Below are 16,628 nucleotides of genomic sequence, written 5' to 3'. Positions count from 1 at the left end.
GAAGATTCTTTGAATTGGATTCCACACTTCATACGAAGCACAGATGTGCCGGTGTCTCGCTTTCGGTTCTCGCCGCAACGCAGTCAAACGCACTCAAACGCAAGTGTCTGAACCGGCCTTCATGCCCGTGCCACACGGGTAGAGCGTACTAGAAGGAACGGGTGGGACGAGCTATAGGCTCCGCTCATGCATTCAGCTGCACCTCAAAATGCGGAAAGCAATCAGGGGGAATTAAGGCTGCGGTCCCACGGCAGCCATCTTGAACAAGGCGTTAGTTCAACCAATAGATGGCGACACGCACCCGTGGGGTGGCCGAAACATTGGTTCACAGTGGGATGGCTCGAGCATCATCACGTTCCCCTCGTGGCCTTGCTCGCGCCGCTGCCAGGTGTGCTCAGCTAGCTGAAGTAGCGTGGCCCAGCAAACGGATGTATGCGAGAATGTCAGGCTGGGTATAAATTGTTCTCTGATATAGGGACATACGGTTCGGCGGTTGTAACGGGCTTTCGCAATAAATCTTACCAAGAAGGAATCAAATGTTGATTGACGTGTCAATATTCTATCAATGAAAACTTCCTCTGCAGGAATGCACGCTCAGTAGACTCAACCAGTGGAAGCGGACGTCAAGTAAACTGCTTCGCGATTTACGGTACTTACCTCACCATTTTAATGACAACTAAAATAACGTCACGAAATATTGTGTTTCACGGGGTCCGGAAGATGTTGTAAAGGTTGTTACATTATAGTTCCCGGAAAACAAACGCCGTTGCAATATTTTCGGAAGTACCGACACACATAATGTTATAAGAACAGCTGAGGAAAACCATCAAAAGAAATAGGAAGACGTTTATTTGCAATGAAGACGCTATGAATGAACGGCGTTTAGCGACGGCAAGTTATGAGCGTTCGGGAATTCATAAGTTGACGTGATTGCTAACTATGGACATGCGAACAATGAAGACCAGTTTTGTCGGGAGATGGTGATGCGGTGATGACCTGGTATCGGACGACTCATGGCAGACGAACAAGCAAGTTTCTTCTCAGCGAATGGTAAGTGTCCAGTGTCAAGCACAACACGTGGCTACCAACGTTGTCGACGTTTCGAACACTTGCCGCTTTCGACAAAAGTCCTGGCACCTGGGCTAACTGTCTGGAAAGACTCGAAGTCTCCCTTGAATCCAACGCCATCATAAACAGTAACTGAAAACGATCCACTATTCAGTCGGTGGGTGGCGAAACGTATCCATCTACGGAGTCATGGGACGATGCGTGCTCTAAGTGGCTGGAAGTTTACACGATGCCTGCCACGACGTCCAAACACGTCATTGACGTTCTACAGTCTCTTTTACCTACTTTTGCCCTACCGAAAATACTTTTCTCTAATAACGCGCAAATTTTTGCTTCAAATAAAATAAACAAGTTTTTGAAGAAAACAAACCGGCATGAGGCATCACATTAGTGCACCATACCATCCTGCAACTAACGGGCAAGCAGAGCAGATGATGTGCGAAACGAAAAAAAGCCCTTTTGAAGCTTACGGAAGAAGCAGTTCAGTGAAGGATCGCCAGGTTCTTGTTCCGGCAGCACGCGACGGTCTCATCTTACACGAAGAAAAACCCGCCGAAGCAATATTCGGCGAACGAAGAGCCACACCCCTCGATCTCATATTACTGTAGCCTACGAACAAAGATCGAGAGATTGCCAAATAGAGAGTAATGGCAGTTTAATCGGTCGGACAACTCGTCTACGTGAGGAATTTCAGCGGAAGTGGGGCCTTCCATGCAAAACTTGAGTAGAAAAGGCTCCATGTTGGTTGACGAGGAGGTGTCATCTCTCTGAATACGTTGAATATCAATGACCTTCAGTGTAAATATAACTAAATCACAAAACTCTCTTTGTGTATTGTTTAACTGCCCTTGTATTTGATAGTAGAAGCTATAGTGGTGATGTGGACCTTTCACACCAGGCTCCTTTTTCTTATTTTTCGCCTCATACTCCTCTGCGGTTTAAGTATGCTTCAAGAATATTTTGGAACGGGGACACTTTACGTCAACGAGGCCATTTGTTTCAAGTAGTCAATCAGGGAATGCTGCTAGAAATCCGTCCCTCATATTAACGAATAAGCCGCACTTCTGCACAGTGCAGTTTTCCTGTTCAACGTACAGTTGTAAAGCAGCATCCTCATTGATTCTACCTTATACTGTTGCGGGTGAAGAAAGTCTTTGGGTACACGATACTTGAAACAAGTCTGGCACTGTACGTTGTGGTTCGACACCCACTAATGTCGTCGTCCTTATAGAGCCTCATCAATTAATAATTACCTCGTCACCCCATATTGCTCTTCATCAACAGTAAGTACAATAGGCTACCGCCATATTACAATCCAAGAATTGAAAAATTTAGTCGTTCAGTCCTTCAACAAGTTTATTATTTATACATTGTTATTACGTTACATTACCTCGAGACGATCGACGTCCATCGTCGATCTTCAAATACTTATACCTGTATATAAATTAGACGCACAAGAAAAGGGAGGGGGGGGGGGGTCGGTGGCCGAGTGCATGGTCTAGCGCACAACAGCTCGGAGCACTTGGAGCGAAAGCTCGCGCTGCAGAACCCACCCCGCCCCTGCCCGTTTCGATCTGAAAGAGCATCGTACCGGCGTGCGGTCGTGTATCACTACTGCGTGGTGCACATTAAAGACCCCAGGTTTGCGGCTGTACCGCATTGGCTAATTTGTTCATCTACAGCTGAGACACCAGACGCCCACTAAGGCAGATTAACTCCCGGCTGTATAAACATACACACAATTTGCAATTAGACGCATAATAACAAAGAACACAGCGTGCCGCATCTTTTCCTTTGGTGCTTTTTTTTTTTTTTTAACCAGCGAAAGCTCGTGCGTTCTTTCTTTTGAGACGGTTAGAACGGTCGCACATAAAACCCGCGTTTCTCCTACCCGCCCGCTTCCTCCTCTCATTATGTGTATTTTGTTATAACTAAATAAGTTATAATTATGGTGTATTATTCATATTTACTTTCAGTTTCAGTCAGGGAAAAGGAGTTTCGCGGGAACTAGAGCCAATAAATGAGCTGCGCTTAGAGTATCGGCACTCTCTTCCCCGACAGTGTTGTGAACGTCGCCATTTTGTTACTTGTGCAGAGCAGGCGCAACTGCCGACCGTCATGATTCAAAAGTGCGACGTCCTCAGCATTAGATTCGGTGTTAAAAAGCTCATGTAATGTTGCTTTGCTTTGTCGAAAACTGTTTAAAGTGGAGGACGGAAAAGCGTTTCTTGTAATTTCAGATAAAGCTTCAAATAACTGGCAACCATGATTTTAAGCCACAATAAGGCCAAGTGTCGCTACTCTGATGCGTAGCTTATTTAATGACACTATTCATGCTCTTGTTCAAGAGGCTTGTAATACCTGGAGGGGCCATGACGTAAGCCCAGTGGATTCCAATAGCCACTACCTTTTGACACCTGCCTCTTCTTCATTGTGACCGCTTGTGCCAGTAAATTAGCTTGCGGTTCCGAGTAACGACACTTGGCTTAAAATTGTGGCTTAAAATCATGGTTGCCAGTTATATGGAGCTTTATCTAAAATCACAGGAAACGCTTTTCCGTCCCTCACAATTGTTTAAACAACCCGCGACAGAGCATTTCCATATTGCATCAGCTTCCTAGCACCGCATCTAATGCTGAGGAAGTCGTACTTTTGGATCATGATGATCGGCAGTTGCGTTTGCTCTGAGCAAGACCCAAAATGGCGGCGCCCAAACCAATTTTGGGGAACTGAATGCCGATACTTTAAAGCTCATGTAGTGACTCTAGGCATAAAGTGAACTCGGGTGTATTATTTTTCTCTTCGTCTTTATTGTTTATTGATTTCAGTCATATCGAATAATGAACGCATTATATCACGCTACGCTTGTGTAATTATTTGTCTTAGATTTATTAGCCTGACCCAATACTTAAACCATTCATTTATCGATAGTAAATCTTCCAATATATTTTTTTTTTAAATGTGAGGGTAAAAAGACACGGAGATTGATGATGATACAGATGCCAACGCCGCCCTCGGAAATTTTTTGAACACTAGAAAGCAGCAGTTTGTCTGCCATCCGCCAGGTAGCGCAACAAAACACCCAAACAGTTTTTAATTGTTTTTAAAATTAGCTAAGCTCTGCACCTATTAAGAAACCAAAGCAAGTTCATTGTGAAAATTTAATGCAGCGCAATGTATATCTATTCCAAACAATAAATGTTATTAAATGCCAATAAATCTGTTTGATGTCCAAAACAGATATGCGTCAAAAACAGGTAAGTTTGAAGGGCTCCTGGAGCGTTATGACTTTGAAAATGAAAAAAAGCCATCGTCCACCTCTTGGGCAACCATTGTAGCTCTAAATTTTATAAAATATTTTATCATAGTTTAATTATTTCTTCAGCGGCATTTCAACTACCATGACTCGAAGCACAAAAAAGTGCTACGTTTGATATAAAATATCTAAACACAAAAATTTTACACAACATTAAATTTTTGTCTGCGTATTACCAATCATAAGCACTACATCTGTAGCTAATTTCATTGCCCTAGCGCTTGTCATTAAAAACATATTTGTGCTGAAAAATGTCAATTTTAGGGCAATATTTGGAGGGATGAAAAAAACAAAGTAGTGCAAATATCAAAAAAGTGGATCGTCAGATTCTGCTCCGACATCATCTTAACAAAACTGCTATATTGGAACCGTGCTATCTTTAATGGATCATTCATAAAACATGAACTAGCGGAGCAAGTGAGGGTCCGCGCCATCATATTCGCAACGCTACAAATGCGCATGAAGAGTAAAAACCAACACATACATAATATCAAATGAAAGAGGATTGCATTGCCTTTCGAATGACATAAATCCCACAAAACAGTATTTAAAAGGAGATGAGTAATGGCCTGGCAAAAAGTACCTAAACTGCCACATTCAGTGGGACCGTGGCCTTAAGCCACTTTGATCGCAGCGCCATCATTGCTGCGATCAACCAACGACACAGGTCAAGGTCATATGGGGAATATAGCCCCTTAGGGGCTATATTGTATTTTTTATGATTTTCACGTCAGAGGTAACGTCAAAGCACCACGAGACGTGGACGCAACGACGTCATCGTCGACGACGTTACGCAACGCCAATATACTGTTCTAAGGCCGTCGTGACATCGCGTCACGTCGAGGACGACGCCGTTCCGCGATATCAAGCCACCGTTGTAACGCGGTGATGACGTCGCGCGCCACATCGAGGATGACGTGGACGGGGTCGTCCATGCCGACGTTAACGTCGACGCCCCACCCAACATCAAACATGGTTGTGACGTCACGTTAACGTCGTCCTGACGTCATCGTGAACATCAACGTTACGACGAAACCTTGATTGCGTGTAATGTCGTCGCCTTCGCCAGCATCAACATCGATACGCAGTCACGACGAAGTCTTGACGTCGTGTAACATCCTCGACGATGACGATGACGTCGTGAAGCTGTCGGGACGTCTTCGTGACGTCGAGTAGCATCATGTCCACAACGACGTCAACGAACTGACACTAAGCGTCCTCATGACGTTGCATTGACAAGAACGCCGTCCTCTTGACGTCCCGTGACGTTGTCGTCGTCATCAACGTCAACATTGACATCATTATCGTTGTCAACGCAATATGACGTCAGAAAGCAGTCTCGGTGTCGTGTAACGCACGTTGTCAACGTCGATGACGAGGTCGACGTGAAGGCGTCGTCCTGATGTCGCATGGCGTTTTGACGACAAGTCAGGGAGCGGTGACTTTATGTACTTGACGCCTGACGTCTAGGTTGTATAAAAAATATACTCCGGCAATCTATCGTTTCTATGACATTGACCAGTGTGCCGGTAGCGCTTGGCGTTGAAACGAAACGCGTTTTTTCATAAAAATCGGCTAATCCGAACCACTTCGCTCCTAACGCCCGAGAGGGTGCTACGAGCGAAGCGGCTTGGATTAGCCGTTTTTGTCCACATTTTGAGGTACCAAAATAGCACCCCGGTGGCCCCACACGTCCTTTCTAGTATACTTTAATACCTGTGCCACACGGGCAACTCGAATGCCATTTACAACGAATGACATTTGAGCGGACGGCCAATCAGCACGCGACACTCCGGGCGCAGCGCATTTCACGCTCGACAGATTGCGAGCTGATTCGCCGATCACGCAAATGTCATTTGTTGTACATGGCATTCGAGTTTGCCGTGTGGCACGGGTATTACACCTGTGCCACACGGGTATAATAAACAGGGCGCGGTTGAAAACTTAGTTCTCAACTGTGCCCTGTTTGAGTTACACTTGAAAAAGCGCCGATGCCGTGTACACATTTCGTCGTTCACAGCACATGAGTACCGTAACGTGAGCCAGGACGTCGGTGCAAGGTTCCTTCCTCATTTATTAAGAGCCCACAAAACATAAAACAAAGAAAGATTATTTTGTTACACGCTGCAATAGTTTAACTGCCCGGGGGGCCAACGAGTGATATTACACAAGCATGCTTACTTTGTTCTTTAAAAAAAACCTGGCTAGTTCAATGCATCAAAAAGCAAGAACTTAGAAATAAAGCAGCCCTGGCAAATAATACGTAGAAAAAGTCTCCAGCACTGAACAACTGTATTTCCCAATTAAAACTCAGGAAGCTTGTCTAACGTTGCCGGCCGTTGGTAACGCATGCAACAGCATTTATCGTACCAACGAAAGCGTCGCGTCGCCCGCAGGTCAAGAGAGGGATATGACACAGCACAGTTGACGCCGACCGCAGACGCGCAAATTACACCTGTCGCGGTAAGCACAACACTAAGGAGAGCGCAACGTATTGCGAAAGCGCTGACGGCAGTGCCTGCATCACAGGTGACGTCATTGCCTTGACGCCAAGCGAGGGCGAAGATATCGACGTCATTGACGCTCTTGTTCTGGTCAGTTTCGGTTTGAAAGAGCTTGCGGGAATGAAATAATTTAGCCAGAAACGCGCGGAGAAATTGTTTTGGCTTTTACTTTGCTGTGGGGTTGGAGCATATTAAGGTAGCGCTTCCATTTCATATATGCAATAGGCCCTGTAAAAATAAGATTAAGAGATCTCCTGTAATTAGTCGCCTAGTTGCACAAAATACTTGGTTCCTAGTGGGCGCAGGTCGGGTATGCTAACGGCATAACTAAAGAAGCCCTAAAGCAGCTATTCTTTTTTGAAAATTTGGTGCAGCAACACACCACGTTGTATATATATACACACACACACACACACACACACACACATATATATATATATATATATATATATAGGACTTTTGGGGAATCGCGTAAGCTGTAATTTCGTCTTACCTTGCCCATCGTAAAGAGTATGTTCAGTTGATTTGCAGTCAGCAGTCAGCATAAGCATAAGGTTTTCTGTCTAAAAATATCTCTAAGGATTCTCTGGGACAGTCAGCTGCTTTGCACCCCGAAACATTAGTGCTACTCTTTTATTTTTTGGCCCAAAATAGTAAAATGTCCCCCTTCCTCCCCCCCTCTGCCTTTGTTGGTCCTCTTCCTTTTGGGGGTTGGCTATCTGTCCCCCACACTCGAATAAATTTGAGACCCCTGCTTTAGAAAGTGGTGGGTCAGGACGGTGAATGTGCATTCATACAGAGAATTGTGGGAAGGCGCTCATTGCGGGAGTCGGTGAACTGCTGAGAATTAGGTGGCGGTCATTCTCAACGGCGGGGAGCAATATTGGACGTGGTTCTGGGTGTTGCCCGTATTTAGCTTCTGAGAACCAACGAGAGATGGCAAAGTTACTTTCAAGAATTAATTACATCACATTACTAATTGCTTTTACGAAAACTGCACAAATGTAATTAAATCAAATTACAAGTCACCGTAGACCAAAGGTGATGACATAATTCGCGCTCATTTCATTTTCCGTATACACCAACACAGTATTAACAAAACAAGCCCTCGTTTCCCCACAGAGCGCGTGTGCCGGAACCAGATCCGTTAGAAGCGAGACGCTGCGCATGCGCAGTTCCGACAGCAGCGCCAGCGCAGTGACGTCGCGTCATATAGCTCAGTTGGTCAATAATTCCGAAAACTCAGATCTTCCTGTTTACACTGGAACAACCTTGTGCCTCAAAATGAACCATACTGAACAGTAGTTTTGCTGGCGCACACAACATAAGTGATAAATATGATGAATGCCTTCTTTAGATGTGACTCAGAAAGACAGTCGACTCACCGGTTTCAGTGTTCATTCAATGGTGAACGTTTTTAGTAAACGGGTGATATGTTTCCGCCTTCCTGATTTAGAAGTTGTAGTCGGTGTCAGTTTGTTAAGTGGGGCAATCGCAGCTCGTTCTTCCAAGAAGTCGTCACGTGAAACGCTTCCCTTCCGCTTCCGGACGTAATCTAGTTCTATTCTCCCGAGAGCACTATACTCGGCGATAACTTTTCTTGGCAATGCAGTGGAGAGGAGGGGAGCCCGCGCACAGCAGTATTCAGCGCTCAATATATGTGAGGGAACGCGTGCCTGTACCCTCCAAAGCACTGCCAAGAAAAAGTGTCGCACAGTATAGTCAACCTATTCTGGGTCATTCCTTTCAAGGGGCATTTTTCCGAAAAAAAAAAAGGAGAGTCTAAGTTTTTACGCATTGCCACACAAAGGGCCCGGATAATTTCTAAGCAGACGCACCGCCAGTTGGGGAATGGCGCGAGCTTTCAAAGTTGTGTACTTTCCCAACAAACGGGCGCGATATTTGCTTGTAGGCTCATTCAAGTAAACTTCCCAAGGGAAGGCAGCGAGGCATACCGCGAGCGGCACCTGCTTTGCTCGCGAATGCACGAAACGTTCTGGGGCTTTGGCAATGCATTTGGAATTGACTATTTATTTCGGTCGTTTGTTGTTCCCAATGGTCGAAGCTTACGGTTTGACCATGCTTAACGAAAGTGGAGAGCTGGGGATCTGTTTGTCCTGTCCTATCAGGATTTAAATTATGGTTAACTCACTGGTGATATGCAGTTCGCCTTGTAGCCTATGAGCCGTAACCCTTAAAGGAGGTGTGCAACAATTTTTGTACTGTGCACAAATGCCGCTTAAAGCGGATCCCTAACGTTAATGACCTATGAAACACGCGTTCGTTTTTCACCCCGCGCAATAGAAGTCCCAGAAAACAATTTAACAAAAACGAGCAGCGTTCACCCCCTCAACTCGCAGCCAGAACAAGCGGCCACGTGATCTGGAGCCGAATATATGCCGCCAGTGTTGATCATAGCCACGCGCTGGGGTTGGCAAAGCGCAGGACACGCGCTGAGTTCCAGACATTGTTATGGCTCGGCTGTTGTCGTCGTTGCAGCGATTGGACACGGGTCACAACCCGAATGCTTCTCGAGCTAGCAATTGTCACGAGCCCAAGTTGAGTGCCCACGCAATGCTCGGGTCCAATCTATGAACCGCATTCAAATATCGTCAGTTGGGTGTACTGCGATCCCTGAGTTACGTCATCAAATTTTGCAAAGGAGAAATTGAAAGAAAATGATCGCTTTTGTCCTTGAAATTACACCGCAACAATGGAGTTTCTTGGCCAATGGCGTTGCGTGTGAGTATCCTTGAGTCGCAGGTGTGCCAGTAAGCTCGTGTAAAGAGAAAAACATTCCAATTGAATATCGTTGCACAGCTTCTTTAAGCTGACGCAGTGTCAGCGTAGGGATGAACGGTGGAAGCTACGTGTTTATTGAAGCAGTCACACGTCTATCATTCGCCACGTAACCAAACTCTTTGTCATATCCAGGCGCAGAGAAAGGGACGGGACACGTGATTAGAAGAAGTTGGTTGATTGGTTCTGCTCTGTTTGCAGCTTCCACAGCACTGCCAGCTTAGGAATGAACGAAGTATATTGACGTCGTGATGAAGCGACGCCGTGATTCTGTTGTGCTTCGAGCTCTTAAGCCATTGCTTCTAGCGATGTCTACACGAAAGCTTCTCTCCTTCACCTTTCCAGCCTTCTTTTGTGTGTGTGTCCAGCTCTTGGTAGAAGGATTTGCCCTCAGGTAGTCGTCGATTATTTCATCTGATGCTCTTTCACAAAATTTCACCATGCAAAATAATTTTTATCCTCTTTCTTAAAGCTTGAAAGCGAATTTTTTTTTTGATTAGGACAAAGGTAATTTCAGGAGTAATGTGTAATTTCTTCTAAATTACTGTCCGAAAGTGTCGTGTACTGATCTGTGGTGGCATGCCGGCCGCGAGACAGTGCGACGGTCCACACGAGCGCCGGCCGCTGCGCGAGCAGGCCTCCTTCCGCGTGCCCCCATTCGGTTACGGCTACTCGACCTAGAGCACGTACACCAACGTACATGTACAAATAACCCTTGTTCCTCCGTGCCTGACGCACCCGACGCCTCGAGTGGACTACATTACACTGGCGACGAGGTACACTTGAGGTCTCGGCAACGACAGCGCTCCACCGCAGCAAGTATGACTGCGTATGCACCCTTCGAAGAGTTTACACCAGATGACCCTGCGTCCTGGCCACGCTATATCGAGCGCCTGGAATTTTACTTCGTGGCGAACGATATCACCACGCCAGAGAAGAAACGAGCCGTTCTCTGCAGCGTCTGTGGCTCGGCCACATATGCCATCTTGCGCTCTCTCTGTTCGCCAAGAGCTCCAGTCGAAACACCATAAAAGGACATCAAACTGAAGCTTCATGAGCACTTCGCTCCCCTACCGCCGGTAATCTTCGCGCGATTCCAGTTTTTCAAGCGGGGCCAGCGTTCTGGGGAGTCTATGGCAGACTTCGTAGCAGATCTCCGACGTTTGTCGGAGCACTGCGAGTTCGGTGAGATGCTCGACGACATGCTTCGTGACCGCGTAGTTTGCGGCGTTCAAGACGACGCGTTGCAGCGACGTCTACTCGCCGAGCCGAACCTAACACTGTGCAAGACCCTAGACATGGCGAAGGCAGCGGAGCTAACCAAATTCCAGACCATCGAAATCCGCACCTCTGCTAATCCGGAGCCTACGGCGGTATCAGAAACCTACCGCGTGGGGATCGACGCAACGTCAAGGTCGCCGCGTGGAGGCACCGCACCGCGCGCGTCAAGCTCTCCGCCTACCGAATCCAGCTGCACAGCTGAAACCATGGAGGGCAGCCTGAAGCCAGATTCGCCAGGTACATGCTGGCGTTGCAATGGAGCGCATAACGCAAAAATCGTGCCGCTTCGTTGGGGCCGTGTGCCACTTCTGTAATAACAAGGGCCACATTGTCGCTGCGTGCCACCAAAAGGAGAGAGCCGAACGTCGACGGTCAGCAATCCGCAACAATAGGCTGGAGACGGTGGACCCATTGAAGAGAGACTACTGTGTCTTCGCCGTGGAGCCACACGTATTTTGCGATGTGATAATAAACGGCCGCAATCTGCGGATGGAAGTTGACTCCGGGTCGGCTTTTACGGTTGTCAAGCCGCGTGTGCTGCGCCAGCTCCGCATTTCCAAAAGCAGCCTCAGGCCGTGCACCTTCCAGCTGCGCTCTTATACACGGCAGAGTCTTCGGATTCTCGGGAAAGCAACAGCGGACGTTTCCTTCAAGGGCAAAAGCGTGGAATTGGAGCTTCTGGTTGTAAAGGGATTTGGCGTCAGTCTCTTAGGGCGCGAATGGTTCCGGTCCTTGGGCATTTCCCTGGAGGGTGTCACCCATGTCGACGCCTCGTTGCAGCATGCTCAGGCAGCCACAGTCCCCAATGTGATGGACGAATTTTGTGAGCTGTTCCAAGCAGGACTCGGGAGAAGCAAGGGGCCGCCGGTTCGTGTAGTTATCGACCCCGCCGTGAGTCCCAAGTTCTTTAAGGCCCACCAAGTGCCACTTCCGCTGCTGCCAAAAGTCGACGAGGCCATCGATAAACTGGTGGAACAAGAAATATTTGAGCCTGTTCACCACTCTTCCTGGGCAACCCCCGTCGTGCCAATTCTCAAGAAGAATGGGAACATCCGCCTATGCGGCGATTACAAGTGTACGGTAAACCGTGCCCTCCGGTGGGAAACATACCCCTTGCCTACGGCTGATCAGCTGTTTGCCAAACTGGCTGGCTGTCAGAGGTTCTCCCAGCTAGACTTGGAACAGGCATACCACCAGAAGGAAGTAGACAAGGATACAGCAGATCTCCAAACGGTCAACACTCATCGAGGACTTTTCCGGGTCACACGTCTACAGTTCGGCGTTGCTACAGCCATAGCGATCTTCCAACGCTACATGGAAGAATTGCTCGCCGGACTTGATGGTGTTCTGGTGTTCCTCGACGACATTGTGATTCGTGGTAGAAACAGTGAAGAACACGAAGCCCGCCTCCGGGCCGTGCTGGAGAGAATCAGTGACGACGGTCTCCGCCTGAACAAGGGCAAGTGCAAGTTCGGAGTGCCTCAAGTGACGTTCCTGGGGTACCAAGTTGACAGGGAAGGCATACATCCTACGGAAGACAAGGTTCTGGCCATCAAGAGCGCTCCCGAACCGGAAGACAAATAGCAATTGCAGTCTTTCCTTGGCATCTTAAATTTCTATGGTCGGTTTCTGAAAGGGGCCGCTCATGTTTTGGAGCCTCTTCATCGGTTGCTGGACAACGGTGCTGCATGGAAATGGGGAAGGGAAGAAGCGACAGCTTTCCGACAAGCCAAAGGTCTATTACAGTCGTCCGCGGTTCTGGCACATTATGATGTTGCCCTTCCCTTGGTATTGGCCGTGATGCTTCTTCGTATGGGTTAGGATTCGTCATGAGCCATGTCTCACCGTCGGGTCAAGAATCTCCAGTAGCGTTCGGGTCAAGGACCATGACACAAGCAGAACGAAACTACTCACAGACGGATTGTGAGGCTTTGGCTGTCATAGCGTGAGTGAACAAGTTTCATCAATTTCTGTACGGACGGCATTTCAAGATTTTTACGGACCACAAGCCCCTTCTGGGGTTGCTTCACCACAGCAACCCGATTCCCCAGGTCTTGTCACCACGCCTTTTGCGCTGGAACCTGATGTTGGCGCAGTACGACTACGAGCTCATTTACCGACCTGGCCGGCAGATGGGAAATGCTGACCTTTTCAGCCGCCTTCCGCAGAAGGTTCAGGACTTCGAGGTACCTCCCCTTCATGACGTTTTGCTCATCGAGTCAACCCCCGAGGTGCCTGTCGACTCAAAGAAGATAGCTTTCCTAACAAGGAAGGATCGCGTTCTTGCCCTCGTACTGCGTTGGATTCTCCATGGCTGGCCATCTGAGAAACCTTCCGAAGTTTTCAAGCCATACTACGATCGCCGTGACGAACTGTCTGTTTACGACAGCTGTATCTTGTGGGGCAGCCGTGTTATCGTACCACCGCTTCTTCGAGAAGAAGTTCTGGACCTATTTCACAGTGGTCACCCTGGCGTGGTGAGGATGAAGGGCCTTTAAAGGGGCTATGTATGGTGGCCGGGACTTGACCAAGACATAGAGCGCCGAGTACGTTGCTGCTTTCCGTGCCAGGAGTCACGTGCCAGGAGCCCGCGCACCCATCCACCCATGGGAATTCACAACAAGACCATGGTCGAGGCTACACGTTGATTTCGCGGGCCCGTTCCAGGGGGAGTTTTTCTTCATCGTAGTAGATTCGCTTTCTAAGTGGTTGGAAGTTCAACGAGTCAAGTCCATATCAGCTTCGACAGTGATCGCAGCTCTACGTACGCTGTTCGCAACGCATGGATTGCCTGATGTTTTGGTGTCCGACAACGGTACTGCTTTCGCTTCAGTGGATTTTAAAGAGTTTCTTCGTAGAAATGGCATCCGCCAAGTCCTTGCGGCACCCTACCATCCCTCCTCGAACGGGCAAGCCGAAAGGATGGTTCAAGAGACCAAGAAATCACTGAAGAAAATCATTCGCGGCAACTGGTCAACCCGTCTTGCCAGGTTTCTTTTCGACCAACATATCCTTCCCAGTACTTCCACTGGAAGGAGCCCCGCAGAGCTTCTTTTTGGACGGCAGATTCGGTCGGCCCTAGATCACCTACATCCAGATCAGCTGGCGGCAGTAACCCGGCGCCAGGAAGAAGCCTTTGAGGCGAGCAATAGGCAAGCCGCTCGCCAATTGGAACCCGGAAGTCAAGTTTTTGCAATTAATTTTGGCACGAGCGGGAACCGCTGGTTGCCAGGTGTGATCTCTTGCCGTTTGGGCCCGCTTTCGTATCAAGTGCAACTTGAAGACGGTCGTGTGTGGCGGCGACACATAGATCATATCCGTACGCGGCATTGCAGCATGCCAAGTGACAGTCCAAGCCAGAGTTGCGAAGTCCAGATTCCTGATACAAGCTCCGCAACGTCAAGCCCGAATGCAGACCCGGACGTCCGTCTAGCAGTTGCTCCGACTGCTGACCAAGGAACCGAGCAACACCAGGCAGGTCAATCCACATCGACCTCCTATCTTCCTAATCCTGGCGCTGCTCCATCAGGACGTCTTCAACGCGAACATCGTCGTCCGGGGTATCTTCGAGACTACATTTAGGGGGGAGGTGTGTCGTGTACTGATCTGTGGTGGCATGCCGGCCGCGAGACAGTGCGAGGGTCCACACAAGCGCCGGCCGCTGCGCGAGCAGGCCTCCTTCCGCGTGCCCCCATTCGGTTTCGGCTACTCGACCTAGAGCACGTACACAACTTACATATACAAATAACCCCTGTTCCTCCGTGCCTGACGCACCCGACGCCTCGAGTGGACTACATTACAGAAAGAAATTAGTTACATTACTAAATTACTAGCCTAAAGAGTTCATTAAATTACTCATTGATTTAAAACGTAATTTAATTACTGTAATTCCATTACAGTAATGTCATTACCGCCATCTCTGGAACCAACACAAGCTTTAATTGCCATAAGGGAGCTGAATATGGCTGAGCTACTCGGTAGCGGCAGCTCCCGTGTAGGCCTTGCGATTCACGACTTGCATGTTGGAGGGAGCTTTTAAAGTCTCCATAGCAAGCACAGGTGGCGCGAAAGCTCCGAGCAATTGGAGTTCCTCTATAGGTTCGCTACGGGAGCCAGAGTTGCGTGTTCGTTTTCCACGTGCCACCGCGTCGCTATTCGCCGATATCCCATCACGTAAGGAGCAGACTCATATGCCATGCAGGAAAGTAGACATTGCGCGCGCCCCGGTGTACGCTCCCCGTTTTTCAGCGAGCTGCCGGCTTCGAACGCGCGGCGTCGATATTCGCCGAATTCAGTGACGTGAGGAGCAGAATCAACAGGCCGCGCAGGAAAGACGGTGGTACGGGTATGAACACCCAATTCTGGCTTCCGTAGGAAGCCTATACAGGAACTCTACAAGCACTGATATTGCAGAGCGAGCAGCACAAACCTCCGTGATTGTGCTAGAGACTCTCTGCCTGAGGGTTCGGCGTAGTTGGCGCGATCTCGCGTAGCGAGATGCGGTGGTGTCCTTTAAACAGTCGGAAATGATCTCGCATAAATACATCATCTCTTTTCCAGAGTATGGCCAAAAACCGGATTATAAGCCTCGTGCAACTTCTTACTAACTGCACTGCGGTATTACCGACTGTAAGCAGTTGCAAGTAATTGAAATTTGTTTTTGCCTTGCCGGTCACAGGCAGTCACAAGTTTCTGAAGGAGCCATTACAAACATTTGAATTCATTTATTTACTGCCCCTAAAACGGGATCAGTTTTGAGCGGTCAAAGCAGGATCAATTGAGTTCAGATCAACATGCTTACGCGAGTTCTTAATACAGTCTTCGCACAACAAAGTTTCTCCCCAAGCAGAGGATTAAACGTCATCGAGCTTTGAGGTCACGTGCTTCGCGTCACGAATGTTTGCAAATCCCCCAAGCTCATGGGGAGCCGAGAGAATTTGTGACCGGCCTACAGAATATCCGTTGTCTTGCGGGAGCGACCAGGCCCCCTCCTTTGTCCCCCTGCTTTCAAGCGGGGGGGGGGGGGGAGAGATTGCAGTTAACAACCTTTAGGCTGGCGCCTTTAAAGAAAAAAATCTCTCTTTTGTTCGCTGAGTTTCCGAAGGTCGCTGGAACGTTCGAAAGAGGAAAGACTCCGGCAACTCCAACTCGGTTCTGCGGATGCTCGCTCGGATTTTCTGCACTGCCTCCTCCTCGTTTCCTCCTTCTCGCAGCTCTACGACATACTCGGTTTTGTGCAGAGTTAATGATCTCTCGTGCGAATTCACCAATATACACATTCAAAAGGGCGATCAAAAGTCTTTATTTGCACCAGCAGTTTCTTTGAAGCTCACTACACATACAGGCATTGTATTAGAATCACTCTTCTTTCTTTTTTCTTAAAGGGGCGCTAAACCACTGTCTGCGAAAGTCTATTTACGGTCATAAATCTGCGCGTGTCTGCAATAGTCCCGAGAAATCGATTTCTGATGCCGATTTAAATAGCGATAGTAGTGAGTTGATACCATAAATAGAATATGCGAGAAAGTGGTTAAGTGCCTCTAATTTTTTGACACAACATTGCTGACCAACAAATTAAAGCAGGCTCCTCTGTTCCGTGCAATTTTCTCCGTAATCAGTCGGTCAACTTGACTGCCAAACTATATCTTCGATCTCATACA

The sequence above is a fragment of the Ixodes scapularis genome, unplaced genomic scaffold, assembly GCF_016920785.2.
Source record: "Ixodes scapularis isolate PalLabHiFi unplaced genomic scaffold, ASM1692078v2 PGA_scaffold7__128_contigs__length_106722199, whole genome shotgun sequence".
In the NCBI taxonomy this organism is placed as follows: Eukaryota; Metazoa; Arthropoda; class Arachnida; order Ixodida; family Ixodidae; genus Ixodes; species Ixodes scapularis.
Note: the sequence above shows the minus strand (reverse complement) of the source record.